Below are 15,339 nucleotides of genomic sequence, written 5' to 3' on the forward strand. Positions count from 1 at the left end.
CAAAATTGAAGACCGCTATGACATGTGCACACGGACAATATGCTACAGATAACCGATGTGCCTCATCTGTCATTTTTTAATCGCAACTGTGCTTTAAATTGGTATGAACTTGTATGGCGCTTCCAGGTTTATATATCGAGGAAACTGTGAAATAGCATGGACGGAAACGACATGCAAAACAAAGAACGAGAAAGCGATCGTGAGGTGAATTTGTAGCCCACCAAACAGGCTCTAATAGAAGAGTTCTTTTCTTTGCAGATTTACAGGATACATTGTCAAGACAATGCAAACACCTGTAATTTAATTCCTTGATAAGTGGTCGTGAGTCCTTGAACCGTGTGGCAAGCAGCTTCACGCCAATCAGTTGTAGTGATGAATGCAAGTCCGTGTGGAAATAGCGATGGGAGGGCCGTCAGGTATTCGATTACCGGTATTGTTATGTACACTTCGCCTGATGAATGGAGATTGGTGCGAGGATAAGCTATAAAATAATTACGCCGTTGTTATTGATTATGGAGGGAAATTAATTGAAATTAACCAAGCATGTAATTAACTGGCCGCAAAACCATCTGATGCAGTCGACGTTTGTGAAATGATGGGTGAAATAGGGAATTAAAAGTCAGTGAGGATTGCGCATACCTATATAGTAATACCTGTATGAGGCACGTATGACACATGGGGATTGAGAACGAAGATGAGGGACGTCTTAACTGTATATGTGTTACCAACACGTATAGACAATATGATACATCTCTTACACACATGTGACGTCATAACAGCACGTATAGACGATATGATGCATCTCTTTATACACATGTGATGTCATAACAGCACGTATAGACGATATGATGCATCTCTTTATACACATGTGACGTCATAACAGCACGTATAGATGATATGATACATCTCTTTAGACACATGTGACGTCATAACAGCAAGTATAGACGATATGATACATCTCTTTATACACATGTGTCGTCATAGCAGCACGTATAGACGATATGATGCATCCCTTTATACACATGTGACGCCATAGCAGCACGTATAAACGATATTATGCATCTCTTTATACGCATGTGACGTCATAGCAGCACGTATAGACGATGTGATACATCTCTTTATACACATGTGACGTCATAGCAGCACGTATAGACGATGTGATACATCTCTTTATACACATGTGACGTCATAACAGCACGTATAGACGATGTGATACATCTCTTTATACACATGTGACGTCATAGCAGCACGTATAGACGATGTGATACATCTCTTTATACACATATGCGACTTGAATGAATACGAACATTCTTGGACTGTTAGATGTACGTGTAAACTAGACATTAACTATAATGTGGATGTAATGTAGAAAACAGGGTCAAACTAGGCAAGGAAAGTCCTACACCTAAACAGATTATACGGTTTCTGGGTACAATGTCGTCACCACCCATTGTCTCAGACATACGCGTTTGCACACACCTTTTGTTCAGTACTATAAGCTAGTGGATGTCGAAAGGCTTAACGCTATTTAGCAAATCGGTGTATTTCACACCAAAAACATGGCAGGTGGTACACGTGTTAGATTGTGGACGAATACAAAGGCAGTAATAAGTAAGGATTTACACGCACAATCCCTTACGGTGTAATAAAGTGCGTGGCGTGTACTTGACCAGTAACACGGGAAACCAGACAGAGAAGTTTTTCTTTTCATGTGCATTTGACAAAAATTTTATTTAGAAATAAATTATCACATACAAATTGGCAGCGTTTCTTCTTGACACGTATTTGGTATATATAAGATGCTTTCGTCAGACATAAATCAAGCGTGAAGTGCAATTAGTACTGGACATGACAATACAGTGTCATGTTTTATGCTTTTCTGGGAGGTCTGCGTCTAGGAAGGGACTAACCTTCGATGTGGAGCTTTGTGAAGTTTTCATTTTGGCAAGAAAACCTGGTTTATGGATGCTATGTCACCTGGGGCCAACTTACCAGGCGTTCCTCAGGTCATCTGGTTTCTATTATGGCCAGATAGTTATTGGCGGCTGATGGGTATCAAATGACGTTACTTGACCGGTGGTCAAGCAATATGGCACTTTTACTCACCGGTCCGACTTGCTGACCAGTGTAAGGGCACCATATCGATTGGGGCTCTCAGTTCGAATAACTCGCGAATTCCCCTGACTGGTTAACTAGACTTCGTCTTGTAGTTTGCCATCGTATATTACTAGTAATTTAAGACCTTCCAACAGTTCCGGTTTCCTTACAAATCAGAGCACATGCTTTGGATCAAGGCTGCTGCTTATTTTCCAGTGACCTTTGGTATTCACAAGGAAAACCCGATCGTACTGCCTCAGGATACTGTGAAAAAGGAGGTGTGGGGTTGCGTTTTCTGCTCTTATCCTAAAAAAGGGTCCTAAGGGTCAGTAACGCTTTCATTTTGTTATAGAATGCAACGTGGCGCTCGCAACCACAGGTTAAGGTTCCTGTCAGTGAAATCGAAACACCGGAGAGTTGTCTAATATTAGGCTATATTGTACAATAAAGCTGATTTCACTGGCATTCTCTCATGCTTATAAAATTAGTATATTCTTCTTTTGGTTTTCGTCCGGTTAATATTCACTCAAGCATTGTCATTGCGGAGTGTCACAAAGGCCAGCTTGTTACGAGTAAAGTCTCGGCTTCAAGAACTAACATTATGGGAAATGATGCAAAGCCTACGTATACGTATGTCTCAACAGTGGACGACCGAACTATAACACGGTCACAGAATATGTGTGTTTGGAAGGGGGGGGGGAATGGGAGGGGGGAGGGGCGTTGCAACTATACGCAGACAAATGTGTTACACAGGCTCTAATTCTAAGACCTTCACATGAGCAGGTGTTTGCATAAAACCGTAATTACTTTACTTGGAATATATGCGTGGCCTGTCCTCGTTGAACAATTTCCAAGGTTACTCTCCAACCACTGGACCATACATGGATAGTGTGAAGTGAATATGTTTACTATTAAGTACATCATAAATGTGATGTCAACAGACGCGAACGTACTGTCCCTCATATAGAAGTATAAAACCATTTACTCATGTTGAAATTCTAAAGTTTTGCCGTCACTAACAGATGTGACCAGTGCATGAAGATTGATTAAAAGCCTACTTTAACTTACGTACATGTAGTTAATTTTTTTTTGCCATTGTGCCACTATGTCACATTTCACGATAATTATTTAAAACAGGCACAAGTTAAAGCTATGTGTATTTATCGCAGTGGGCATCGTTTTTTTTTTGTTGGTATGTCCAGCGGGGCGTAATGACCCCGAAGCATCTCACCAAGGCTTCAGCTGTGAGTTTCTCGCTGGCCGTACATGTACGCTGGAAGGCCTTGCAGCACTCTGCGGGTGGTCGTATAAGTGAAGAATCCTTGACTACAGTGTAAAACACCAATCATATATATATATATATAAATGTATTGGTATGCTAAAATATGCCATCGTTAATACAATTATTAACGTAAATAACAGTGCATTTGCAAAGTATTTAGAACGGGGAGGTGTCTTCGATGAAGTTCCTACCCAAATTCAAATGCTTAACTTTATATTTGAAAAAAAAAAAAAAATAACACACCGAAAACCATGTAATAAATTCATCTTATCTGTGGGAATTTCCAAACCATCCAGGCGTCAGTCACCTCAGTAGCCTATAAAATCACATACTTAGGTTTTCGATTGAATACCCTGGACACAACTAGTTTTCGCAGTAATGACTGGTGACGTTAAATAAAATCGTCACATAACACACAAGAACTAACACATTCGCTGTATTGTTATGCAAATAAGACAGACGTGATGACAAAGAGATAGATGGTTCCAAGGAAGAATTAGGGCATTTGAGAATAAATGCTTGGATTCATCAGACTTTGATAAAGCGGTCTGTAGCGCTATAGTGAGTCAAGGACGGCCATTAGTATCATTTGCAGAACTCGTGGCAAGACGATGATATTTGTCCAGGTTTCAAGGCATCCGGGCATTCGGCAGTATGAATGAAACATGAAGCTAAATAACGGTACTTTAGTAGAGTTGCCATACTTGGCGTGGCATTACCAGCTCGTTGGTGCTTTTCACGGAAGCTGTTCCTGTCAGCATCGCACTTAATATCGTCTGGGTTTTTGATTGGCCATAAAACAACATCCCAGATATGTCCAGGCCAGCGAGGGTTCCTCGTATAACGGGAATGTCGTCTTTTGACGGCTTTCACTGAGACAATTTGTGCATTATCTCGAGCAGATAGCGATTATGAGTGTGAAGCACGTTTGTTGAAAATGTAGCAATGTCGTTAAAAACACACACAAACGACACACTTCCTATTGTACACTGCAAAAATATGCAAGAAGATGATCCCTTACTCTTAACTACAATGCTATTTACCGATGAAGTTTTACTCTATACCGATGAAACTATATATATATATATATATATATATATATATATATATATATATATATATATATATATATATATATATATATATATATATATATAGTTTCATCGGTATAGAGTAAAACTTCATATATTAATTTAAATATGGTGTACACCAATCATTATATTTTTTGGTGTTTTCCTGCTCTATATTTGGCCAGCATAGCGGTCCATTCATAAATGCCGTCATCTCTCAATTCCTCACGCGAATGTGCCTTCAGAGTTGTTATGGCGGTAGAAATACCGATTTCAGGAAGTGTTGTTTTTTTAAAGAAGGCGTTCAGAGAGTTCATCTTTTTTATCCCATATCTAAATAAAAAAACAAAAACAAACAAACGTCGATGTATTTTTGTCAATACTAAATGCCAAAATTCGGTGCTGAAGGCTGCCCAAAAATTAGAAGCTTTCTCGACTTCCTGGCAATCAAAAAAAAATTACCGGAAGTAAATGCGACATTCTTGCCTAACGTATCAAGATAAATGTTTTGGCGAACAAATTGTCACAATTTAGCAAAACATCTCAAGGCTGTTAGGATAAAGGCATTATTTAAATTTCACATGTGTTGCATTCTGCAGAGAAACATTGAATCCGAACAAAGCGACCAAACTTCCGTTTGTAAATTATTCTTTCAAAAAGTTAGAATTAGGCTGCAAGCGAATTAACGACACATTTATTTTGAAAAAAAAACTAAAGTAAAGGTTTTATATGGTACGTATAATTTAATTGGTTAGTCCTAATAATTTTAACTATGTCTATATGTTAAGACTGATGGCACTGAAATATAGCTGAATGGGAGGTCATGGAATATGGCTGGGAGGTCGTGAACTATGGTTGATTAGAAGGTCATGAACTATGGCTGATTAGGAGGTCATGAAATATGCCTGAATGGAAGGTCATAGGTTATGGCTGGGAGGCCATGGAATATGGCTGGGAGGTCGTGAACTATGGCTGATTAGGAGATCATGAACTATGCCTGAATGGAAGGTCATAGGTTATGGCTGGGAGGTCATGGAATATGGCTGGTAGGTCGTGAAATATGGCTGATTAGGAGGTCGTGAACTATGGCTGATAAGGAGGTCATGAACTATGCCTGAATAGATGGTCATAGGTTATGGCTGGGAGGTCATGCACTGTGGCTAATTGGGAGGTCGTGAAGTATGGCTGATTGGGAAGTCATGAACTATGACTAAATGTGAGGTCATGAACTATGGGTGGGAGGTCGTGAACAATGCCAGAATGGGAGGTCATGAACTATGACTAAATGGGATGTCATGAACTATAGGTGATTGGGAAGTCATGAAGTATGGCTAATAGGGAGGTCATGAGTTGTGGCTGATTGGGAGTTCATAAACTACGACTGTATGGGAGGTCGTGAAGTATGGCTGAATGGGAGGTCGTGAACAATAGCAGAATGGGAGGTCATGAACTATGGGTGGGAGGTCGTAAACAATGGCAGAATGGGAGGTCATGAACTATGGGTGGGGGGTCATGAACAATTGCAAAATGGGAGGTCATGGGAGGTCATGAACTCTGGCTGAATGTGAACTTATGAACTATGGCTAGGAAGTCGTGAACTATGGCTGATTGGGAGGTCATGTGTTATGGCAGAATGGGAGTTCATAAACTATGACTGAATGAAGGACATAAAGTATGGCTGTTAATCTCTATGTGTATGGTGGTATGAAGCAGCATCGTACTCTGGCATTTGGGTAAATATTGCTGTATAAGCGTTACTTACACTGCTTCAGTACATGTTGTCTTGTAATGCTTTATGAATTATTGTCGTTATTTTTAATGGTGCTCGCAATTAAACATACTTAATTACTATCACCGCTGGTATAACGCTCATTACTCTTACAGCAATTGTCAATTTCAGAATGACTGACAGCAGTCCTAGAGAATATTGTGTCAGTGTCCTTGTCTCTTGTCTGTCATTTCACCAAGAAATCACCTCACGCTATTAATCTTGCTTACGATACCCACTGTGTCAAATAAAGCTTGAAAACGCTATATGACAGTATGCAAGACACGTGAACCGCCATAGTTCTTAATCGTAATGTAAATGCCTTATGTCGCAGTACATAATGCTCTCTTGTCTCTTCTTTATAACATGGCAGTTAGTGGCAAGCCATTTATTAGATTGGCTATACCCAGGCTCGTGCATAACAGAAACGCCTTAGACGGAAGTCAAGCTTAAGTCTCTGAAGTCTAAAACATTTGACTGTGCTAAAAATGCATTTACCTCAAAACTGCTCATTTTACTATTAAACTGATATTAGTTTTCTTGACAAAATTGAAGATTGGATTTAGTTTTATTTCAAATCTTAACTCAGGAGAATCGCAACAAATTAAGATTAACCTTTGTTTCCAAGGAAGAGAGTCTTGGGTTACCATGGTTTAATAAAAACGGCGTTAGTGTTTATAGGGAGAAGTCCCTGGACAGAGCCCTCCCGACAACTCACCGACGGCTTACCAGCGGCCAAATCCAACACCTGGTCAAAAGCCTACGCTTACTCACATTTTCTTTGTTTGTTCGGGCTTATATTCGCTTTCAGGAAAATATTTCGGTTACATCACGATGGTGTCTTCCTATAAACATGCCGATATGTTTATAATGCTATCTCGCTACAATGCCATGCTACGGACACCCGACACCCGCCGACAAGCATTCGGCCTATTCCTCTGTAATCGTACTCCCACGCGAGGCAGTACAAATATTTCCGATTTTAAGGTTTTAGGCATTTGAAGTCTTTGGAACGAGAACAGGATCTTTTTATGTTTTTTTAGGAAGATAAACAAGCAGCCCACCGCTTCTAGGTTATATGCACCTGGATGACTGTGTTAACCCTATTATGCATCTTATATACTTTGGGAGCGACTTGCTAAATCTAGGTAGGGGAAAAGGTCTCTTGCACACAAAACTTAAACTTCGGGGCAATTTCGACAACACAATATTATATACAGAGCAAGGCCGTATATTTACATAAAATTCAGGTAGAAACTACAGTATCAAGTTTGCATTTTACGAATGAGTGAGAAATTATTCATCAATTTGTACAATTAGGTCTTGTTTTTTTTTTTGCCATGAGAGCGAATCATTTCACCGTTAGTCGTACAGCGTATACCCACGAAATGGGTATCTGATCTAGAATCTGACATAATCTATACATCAATCTATACATTCCAAAAAATGAATTTGGGTTCACTGTAATTGCTAGAATGCATTTGTTTCAGAGTTGGTTCTGTTCCTTCCTTAACCATGTAAATGTAGCATTATTCTGTTATTTATGTATTTATTTGATTGGTGTTTTACGCCGTGCTCAAGAACTTATTCGACGGCGGTCAGAATTATAGTGGTAGGAAACCGGTCTGGGGGAAACCCACGACCATCCGCAGGTTTTTTTCAGACTTTCCCATGTACGTCCGGAGAGAAAGCTAGCATGAGCTTGACCAGAATTTACAGCGACTGCATTGGTTAGAAGGCTATTTTTCTGTTAAATATGATCTGTCTTAGCCTGTCAAGTATGTGAACACGTGTGCAACATGTCTCACGATATTCATGCTGTATCAGGTCACCGACAGTCTTTTCTATCACATTGTCAAGGTCATGGTGACCGAATTGCGTTGTTGTAAGGTGGAATATTTCTCTTCCAGGAATGATAGAGCTCTTCAATCAATTTCGCTGTCAGATTTACAATCGTTATAGTATATGATAGAGATTACATATTAGATACAGGCTGAATTTTAAAACTGAAAAAGTGTTTCATAATTCAGTACGTTTATTATTGAAATTAATACAGATTTTTTGCGAAGTATGACGCATATGATATTAGTCCATCTAGGTGCTTTCACTTTTTCCAGTGCTCCTGTCATTCCACAAGAGCCAACCGGCGCCCAGATTATGACTTAATAAAATATATCGACGAAAGACTTATTCCAAATAATTTATCTTTATATATATTGCCGTTGGATTGCCACGATAAAAGACTTGAATATAATTCAAAAGCCATCAGACGAGGTAACAATGACTAGCCTGCAAAAATCAACATTGAATAATATCTGATGAAAAGATTAAAGATGATGGATTAGGCACTCTTCCTTTATAAGGCGATTTCCATGTGCCTTTAAGTCATCGAAAAGAGAAAGTCATCAAAAAGCCGTGTAAATGTAATAATTGTAAAGGCATGTTTTATTTATCGCTTGAGTATTGTATATACAGTAATATATCCTGCTTTGATGTTAGCAAAGTACTACTGAGGTAATGACTCTTTTAAAAATCAAAACGCTATCAACCAAGCCTGAAAATGACGTTCTCGCTGAACGTTATAATCATTACAGATAAATCGTTTAACTGTCCGTGCTTATCTTTCCATCCTCATGTGACCATTTCAGATGCATTAATTCACAAGAGACGGAAGTTTTTGAAAGCAAAGACGTTTGACTGCATGGACGAAATACGACATGAAAGGAGACTCATATCCCATACACAAAAAGATTCAAAACCGCAGTAAAATACATAGTTTTTCGCTGTAACTTTGCTGTGCTCGAATACCAAGGAATTATAAGCACATATTCACAGAAAAGTTTGAAATATTACAGAAATAAATTAAAACGGAACATAGCTTTCGACAGCTTTGTTAAAGGCATGAAGGACGTTTACGGGTTCCCATTGAAAATGGCCACACACCGAACATGTACTTACGAAGTTTAGACTATTTTTAAACTTTCTCAAACACTGGACGATGTTCGGATTTGTGTTTTTATGCAATTAGCTTGAAGTAAGCTTTGACTAAATTTAACAAGTACTGAAGTGTCAAAATTCACGCGGATATTTGAAATGTAGGAATTGTCTACACAATTATACCTACTGCCCCTGCAACTTGTCTGGGCCCACGCCTTGACAACGGCAGTGCCAGTGTCGTGTGGTTAGCTTAACACTTCCCGAATGCTCAATGCTCAATGAATAATGAATGAGACCAGCTTTAGCCTGTCATCGAACCGGTCCCTCGACCGCAGACATTTCACCACTCCCATTTCCGGACGGAAGAAATTTACCGTGCAGCAAAGAGAAGTCAACTATGTAGTAATTATCAGAGTCAATCGGCGCCACAGTCGTGTTACTCTCTGCATATGTGCTGATTTGGGCTAACACTGTGGAACCATAGTTCTGCTTCCTCAGATCGATGGAACGGAAGTGAAGCGAGAGCGCGCGGTCTATAAAATCGGAATAAACACCAAATCCTTTTCCGCTTCCGACCCCGATCCGTGTTTTGAAATTCAAATCGGAAATTATTCCACAGGTCGGGTAACAAAGGATAGGTCAACAGATGCATTTTGTCCTATCCAAGATTAGACGCTAGCCTCGGATTGACTGAATGTTGCTATTGTTTGGCTTATATGATTCTATGAATATAGAATTTGATTTTAAAACATCGGCATGTTCGGCATTAAACCGTTTCAAACAGACATGTTAAATAATATTTCCAAGTAAATGATTTACAAGCGGAATGGATCGTCATTAAACTAGGTAGCTTCCAATAAGCATGCTCATAATGACCTAGATTATCGCAAAATAATGGCGTTGTAAGTACGATAAACCAGTCTGTTACATATCAAAAGTATCCACTTCTCTGTAGGCTGCATTAACTGCCTGTCAACAGAAACTAGCTATATTTCAGCGATATAATCAAGCAGCACTAGATAAAAGAGCGGTGGAAATCCGTCCTGCAACAGGGAGGCACATTACATGCGCTCTAAGGATTCCTCCGTGGTCATATGACTGAAAAAATTGTTAAGTACGACGTTAAACCCAAAGCACTCACTCATTCCATTGTTTCTGATAACAAGTTTTCATTGTTAATCTTTTGCTGCTTACTTTTAGGAATACCGGACAGGGTAATACATCTCGACGAGATGTCAAAATTGGTGTTTGTAACACAATGCTCCAGTCTTATTAACATAGTAATTTGGATATGACCACACTAGAACTGTTTTGATGCAATTGGTAGCTAAAATGCAAAAATAAAGTTGAAAGCAATAAAGTAGCCAAGAGCACACTGATGTTCTTGGAACTTTAGAATATTTTTATTCCGGCTAGGTGTCTCCATGTGATTATGGTATTTGGGGAAGTTGTCGATAATCTGATATGGGAAAATAATCCTCGGGTTGATCATATCTACTATTTTCGTGATTCTTACGTATAATTATGTATTTGTCGGACCCCCAAGTCATCACCCAGTTCCGCCCAACAGGGTAAAACAGCCAAGTTATTAGTCGTTACATTAGTTTAGTAATGCGAATCAATGGCCGGCAAATCTTCTTGGATGGAGTGGCATGTAAGCGCTCAGCAAGATGTCGTTGGCGGCTAGAAAGCAGCAAATCTTCCCTTCCGGGAAAACAACGCAATAATCACACCATGCACACTGTTCTAGATTTACCTTTGGGCTAGCCATGTCGCATGCCCTAAACGGAGGCGGATAACTCCGTTGTATTATCGAATTCGCCTTAGCCATTCGTGGAATTAGTTTTGCCCAGGGCTATACAAATGCCCTTCTCTAGAAATAGACTAGTCTATCTTAGTATTTGTTATTCTCTTTAAACTGCGAAACTGGGAGAGAAGGGCGAGCTGACGTTTGGCGTGTCTGAGGTAATGGTATACCTGCAAAGAACTTCTTAGACGAATAACGCAATTCTGTCGTTAAGACGCTTTGTCTTCGAATTGCTAGGTTTTCCAGTCTCGGTCAGGGAACATTCCTTTCCTTTAAGCGTTCTCGCGACGATAGTGGCAATAGACGATAAACAGCGCTCTCATGTTTATTTACACCCGCGTAATTGAAACTATTTGTACCCAAAACACATACACGTTGAACTCACTTTTCGGGAGTCATTCTGAATAATATTTTTATTTATGTATTTATTTCATTGGTGTTTTACGCCGTACTCAAGGATATTTCACTTATACGACGGCGGTCAGCATTATGATGGGAGGAAACCATGCACAGCCCGCGGCCATCCGCAGGTTGCTGGAAAACGTTTCCACGTACGGCCGGAGAGGAATCCAGCATGAGCTGGACTTGAACTCAGAGCGACTGCATTGGTGAGAGGCTCCTGGCCCTTTCGCGCTAACCAAATGAGCCGTATAATATAATAAGGACGTACGTATGTCCCAGGTAAAGAAATGAGTCGGTTACTTATCAAAGACAGGAGGTGTGCTTCGAATATTCCATTGTCTTCCAACTGTATCGTCTTGCTGAAACATTTCCGTGTAGTACGTTAAACTTTAGTTAGCCCAATCTAGCCAGTCCAGTCACTTGAAAACCAGTGTTTTCGAACAACATGTTTGAGTTTGAAATTTTTATTTTTACACGGAATACAAGCTCCCATAAAGTTGTAATTGTATAATAAATTGATCAGATAACTGACATATAACGGATATACCGTTGCTCCTGTTGCCAGTGTTATGCTTTACATCGTAGTTTAGCCTGTAATTTTATAACAAGTTCTGAGGATTGACACTTTGTCACCAAGTTACTGAGAAACCACAAGTATTTTGATTCCACAAGTATTTTGATTTGGATACGTTTTGCCCCCCCCCCCCCCCTCGCCCCCCCCCCCTTAGTTTACTCTCGGGCAAAACAATTGTTCAAATAAATACAAAACTGGACCTTTAGGCACGGTTTGATTACCAATCTCATCGATGAATCTGTAGTTGAATTGCATAGATGAGGTATCGGAATGTTGCCCAAGGACAGTGTAAGCGAGTCGTTAAAAGCTGGTTATCTGCAGCAATTACTCTGCCGATCCATGCTAGATCTATCTCTTAAACACTTCTCATCAAACCGGGATCGTCTGCATTATCCCATTTTTTTTATTGATTGTAAAAGCCTCGCAATTTCGATGAACCAACAGTTACGACCTGGGGCAGACCATTGCGTTATATATCTCCAGCGGGGTAGGGCTTTCCGAACTTGCCTTCAGGGTACGGAATTCTGTATTGCGTCAGTCTATTGTGAGGGCAGTATGGACAATGGCTCCTTGCCGTCTTAACTGGAGGGGGGGTGGGGGGGGGGGGGGGTGGATCGAGGTAACATTAGTGCCCCTTAGCAAACGCGCAGAATTGATCACTTTAGCAGCAGTTAAGAGGAGAGGGAATAGTCATTTCGGGTTGTGTCGATTTCAAATCTCCAGTTACGAAGGCATGTGGGAGAGGCCTAAAGCATTTTTCCTAAGGAACCTTATCGCATCAAGGTCCAGGCTTATGTTGCATTCAAGTCTTAAATTCAGATTAAATCTCAATTTACTAGCACGTGTGTTTTTTCCATCCTGCAAGGCCTTGAGCGTAAGAGTTGTTTTCAAAATAGAACTATGTATATGAAGGTCTCAAATTTATTCTGTTTTCATTCTTGATTTTATTTGTACTTGGTGAGTACAGGGATAGTAAGAGCAATAACTATGTAACTACATAAAATACAATGCTAAACCTTTTAAGTTGTTATATGTTTTAAAATATATTCAAAATCACGACGTAATGATTTTGGTTACATTAAGGTTTTAAAAAGCAAGCCTGTCCAATTCTTTTTACATTTTTTCTCAACTTTCAAATACCCGGCTACTAACGGTTCCTTGATCGCTTTATCCTATCCTACAATAACAACATAAAAGACATGGAATGTGTCATGGAGGAAAAGATCCTTTTTAACCCTTACAAATAAAAAACTTGTCTTCATGCCTAGATTTAATATACTTGAAAATCATTGACGATATCTTAAAATTGCTAAGCTATACTTTAATGAATAGTTGTGTATGTATTGTATATTGTATTCACATCGGGGTGGGGGGGGGGGGGGAGGTGCGTGGCTGAGTTGGTTAGCGGGCTAGTGCAGGGTAATGACCGAGGACCCTCTCATCAATGCGCTCACGGTGAGTTCAAGTCCAGCTCATGCTGGTTTCCTCTCCGACCGTACGTGGAAAGGTTTTCCAGCAACCTGCAGATGGTTGTGGTTTTTCCCACGGGCTCTGCCCGGCTTCCTCCCACCATGGTGGTACTCGCCTTGCAGTAATATTCCAGTGATACTTTCATAAGTCTTTGTACGTTATTTTCTGTGGCGTTCGTCGTATGGGTCTCTCCTATTAATAACGCCAAGAAGTAACGAGAAGTCTGAATGATTAAGATTTTCACATTTGTAGAAGGGGCCCCAGCTCTTTAACTCTTCATTGCTGTATTTGAGACCTTAGTTAACACATCTTAAACAATAATCCCAACGCTGTACACAACTATAATACTGCCCCAGCCGGGTGCTGAGCCGAAGACACTAGATGAGGCCAGGTAGGCCGATAAGTTATGTAACCTTGAGCACGAACCAGGCTGAAAAATATTATTGTAGCACTTTTAAGGATTTAGACCAATCCTAAGTTTTAAAGAATGATCAGGTACATGTGTGTGCCATGACCGATATAGGCAAAGCCTTACCTGGATGTCGTCTAAGCGGAAGGTACCTCAGCACTATAGCCCAACAGTCAATGACAGTTTTATTGTACCACTGAGTTATCCTTCCTTAGACAACATTTAGATGGCGTTATGTCTATCTGGGTCAAAACTGATTATTGTTTCCCACTGGTGAAAATTGATACGTTATAAATGGGTTTTCAATGGTTGATTTTCATAGTTGGGAAAAGGAGATGGGTTCTACTGACTGGTACTTCGTGCGTCGTATTGCGCTTTTCTGTACTATTTTTTCCCTCAAAATTAAAATCTTAATATGACATGTATATTAAATCGTTCATGCTCTCAGCCAAAGATTGCCCTTTTTTTTTGCTTGTCGAAGCCAAGAGATAAAACAAAGCCGGTTCTTTCCCAGGTAATTATTTCTCGATGACAACATGGTGGTGGAGCAGCATTACCCGTGATGCAATCCATCGGAGCCAATCTATAACCCAAAATTAATCCATCAGCTTAGCCCCAACCATGTAAAAAACGGAAACGGACTACATCGCTAATCTCTCTTGGGTTTTTATGGCAGAGTAATCCTCAGTGATATATCATAACAACTGACAGTTCGTGATGAAACAAGGCTTAGATTAAATAGCTTCATAAACCAAGAGATGGTGGCTTTTTTTTTCCAGCTCTGATTCAGGTCAACACTTTCCCCGGACGATACTGTGAAGCAACGATGTCTTGCGGAAAAACAAGTTCCTGGTGCATGTGGCGTCGGAAATTAAGTCTTTAAGCTGAGCGGACGGTAGTTCTCATCACTCATTTTAACAGTCAATTCTGTACATGTGCAGGAAATATATCTCTATTTGAGCCTAGCCAAAACGAAAAATTACATTCCCTAGCGAAAATAATATTTAAGTTTGTCATTTTCCTTAAGAATCAGAGAATATTAAATAACTTCTTAAAGGAAATGAATAATTCTTCTTTATAAAATAAATAAAGATCCAGGGCCTATTTGAATAGCTGTATGTCATTGGGTTCAACATGGAGTCCCTGAACTAACTTGAGAATGCTGTTGGATTCAAAGTATAGTTATGGTAACTTCTGCAACACATTAGCTTTGAAAAATCCGTGTAAACTAAATCTTCTACGTTTGCTGTAATCAGCATGTCGAGACCGACTTAGAGATTAATGGAGAAATAAGAACAAGAATATTTTAAGCACCTTGGTGTCCACATGGAATGGCATTTAGCGTTGAAATTAACTTTACGTCAAGTTGGTAAGACGTTCAGTTACATCAGATAAAACGTGTAATATAACCGTTGTTTCTTTTTCACCTGTCAAATATGAAATGCAGCTTCCTGTCAGTTTTTCTTAGGGTTTTGTTTAACCTTTTTCATTTAAATACTTAAACTGTAAACGGCAGCGTAAAT

At 39.7% G+C, this 15,339-nt stretch overlaps 1 protein-coding gene across 1 annotated transcript in view; it reads left to right on the top strand.

Annotated features, from left to right (window-relative positions):
• Positions 1-15,339, top strand: part of LOC135462723 (atrial natriuretic peptide receptor 1-like) — a 398,590-nt gene that overhangs the window by 57,661 nt on the left and 325,590 nt on the right.

This window comes from Liolophura sinensis, chromosome 2 (genome assembly GCF_032854445.1).
Source record: "Liolophura sinensis isolate JHLJ2023 chromosome 2, CUHK_Ljap_v2, whole genome shotgun sequence".
Classification (NCBI taxonomy): Eukaryota; Metazoa; Mollusca; class Polyplacophora; order Chitonida; family Chitonidae; genus Liolophura; species Liolophura sinensis.